We start from the raw sequence: 2,500 nt of genomic DNA, 5'->3' as shown, positions 1-2,500 counted from the left end.
GCAAACGGACCGGACGAGCCGACCGATTGGTTTTGATCTAATAAAAGCGTCCCTTCCATCTCTGGTCGGGACTCTGTTTGCATGTATTAGCTCTAGAATTACCACAGTTATCCAAGTAACGTGGGTACGATCTAAGGAACCATAACTGATTTAATGAGCCATTCGCGGTTTCACCTTAATGCGGCTTGTACTGAGACATGCATGGCTTAATCTTTGAGACAAGCATATGACTACTGGCAGGATCAACCAGGGAGCTGCGTCAACTAGAGCTGAGCAGCCGGCCGCCCGGGAGTGTGTCCCAGGGGCCCGCGCGAACACGCAAGCGTCCGCTCAATTATTCTGCAAACAGGAGGAGGCTGAGCTCCCCTGCACAATACACCTCGAAACCCTCTCAGGTCCCGGCGGCGCGCAGCGCCGTCCTAAGTACTTGGTCGGGTTCGAGAGAGGCGCAATCGCCCGGAGTTAGGCGAATAGACGCTTTAGGTGCGACCACCCGTGCTCCCAACTGAGCTTGCCGCTGCCGACAGAGGCCCGGGAGCGTGCTGTCGTGGCATTGCCGGCGGGAGACAACACGCGCCACCTACGGTGACCGGCAGCTCCAACGCCAGCGCCACAGAAGGGCAAAGGCCCCACGTGGGTGCCGAAGCGAACTCTCCCAGCACAGCGCACGTGCCAACACGTCTGCACAACTGCGATACAAACCACCAGCGAGAACCGCTGGGGCGACCGAGCAGCAGACGGCGTCGCGGCGCCGAGTGCCGGGCGGCGGCGCATCCTCAACGCACACAGTCCTCAGTCGGACCAGCACACTGCAGATGTCCACCGCGCTTCGCACCGGGCCCGCGAGGACCCACTTTGGCCGCCCGGCGCCGCGCGCAGGGTGCCCCGGCGCGCAGCTGCGCCGCCTGCCGCGTCCGTCGGCCGGCGCGCCTGCCACTGGGCGCCCCCACCAGCCGGCTGTAGCGCGTGCGCCCACGCACCGCGCGGCCAGCACGCCGGGCGGCCCCCCCTCACCGGCCGGGGACGGTCCCACCCAGCCACCGCCGCGTATCGCTTCACACACAGATTTGCCCTTACTGATTTACCTCCAGCAACAACAACCGCACCACAATGGGTTTACCAGTTGTTCATTTGCGTAACGTCACCAGCAAACGGAGACGTCCATCCCAGTTTGCAAATGCAACGATTATTGCATACCTGTCTGTTAGGTGTCACGACACACTACGTCTGCCCACATACACGCAACAAAATGTGCCCGACTAGAGAACGCGTGGGAGGTGGCCCCCTACGTATGCGATGTCCATTACGAGACCGACTGTCAACCAGCATCTGTACCATGTCGCAGATGTGGAACGCGGTGCACCATGCTATCACACTGTGTGAGAAGAGACGACTACGTTTGAATACACGCGCCACTACATCAACAGACGGCTCATGCTGATCGCCATCCAGGGCGTCCGTTACTCCCACACGTCTCTATGGCGTACCACACTGCAATGTAGCTGTTATGGGGAGACGGCACGTGGCTGAGTGCACAACATTTGGACCGTATGGTTCGCTGTTGTTGGGCGCAGTCGTTGTACGGTCACACATGTGCCACAGCGTATCATTCAGTACATACGGACCTATGTGCAGTACAATGTGAGGGTTAAGCTTACGACATCAGCGGACAGTGGACACAGGCCGTACCACGACGTAGACTGAGCGCTTCGACATGCGAATGCCAGTGAACAGCTGCGAAGGGCATTGAACACGCAAGCACCTGAACGACCAGCGTGCGAAGGCAGGGGGGAGGGGGGGGGGGCGATGTACATCCTGCAGTCGTCCACATTACAGTGTACAGCGGGAGCATGTAAAAAGTAAGCAACACTTGCGAAGTGTTGAACATGAAACGATACACAAGAGGGTGGGCGGTGCGAGTAGCGAACTATATTCAGAGGGTTGTGGTTAGACAACACTGGATTAATGTAACGTGTCATATGCCAATTACAGAGCAGGTTAAGGCACAACGTGGGTTAGGTTAAGGCACAACGTGGGTTAGGTTAAGGCACAACTTGGGTTAGGTTAAGGCACAACGTGGGTTAGGTTAAGGCACAACGTGGGTTAGGTAAAGGCACAACGTGGGTTAGGTTAAGGCACAACGTGGGTTAGGTTAAGGCACAACGTGGGTTAGGTTAAGGCACAACGTGGGTTAGGTTAAGGCACAACGTGGGTTAGGTTAAGGCACAACGTGGGTTAGGTTAAGGCACAACGTGGGTTAGGTTAAGGCACAACGTGGGTTAGGTTAAGGCACAACGTGGGTTAGGTTAAGGCACAACGTGGGTTAGGTTAAGGCACAACGTGGGTTAGGTTAAGGCACAACGTGGGTTAGGTTAAGGCACAACGTGGGTTAGGTTAAGGCACAACGTGGGTTAGGTTAAGGCACAACGTGGGTTAGGTTAAGGCACAACGTGGGTTAGGTTAAGGCACAACGTGGGTTAGGTTAAGGCACAACGTGGGT

General features: G+C 57.0%; 1 non-coding gene across 1 annotated transcript in view; it reads right to left on the bottom strand.

Annotated features, from left to right (window-relative positions):
* Positions 1 to 253, bottom strand: part of LOC126178739 (small subunit ribosomal RNA) — a 1,909-nt gene extending 1,656 nt beyond the window's left edge. The window contains exon 1 of the ribosomal RNA XR_007536601.1: positions 1 to 253. This exon is cut by the window's left edge and continues 1,656 nt beyond it. This is a non-coding gene — a ribosomal RNA (small subunit ribosomal RNA).
* Positions 254 to 2,500: the final 2,247 nt, after the last annotated feature.

Source organism: Schistocerca cancellata, chromosome 3 (assembly GCF_023864275.1).
Source record: "Schistocerca cancellata isolate TAMUIC-IGC-003103 chromosome 3, iqSchCanc2.1, whole genome shotgun sequence".
Classification (NCBI taxonomy): Eukaryota; Metazoa; Arthropoda; class Insecta; order Orthoptera; family Acrididae; genus Schistocerca; species Schistocerca cancellata.
The sequence above is the reverse complement of the archived record's forward strand: the minus strand, read 5'-3'. Positions and strand labels throughout refer to the sequence as shown.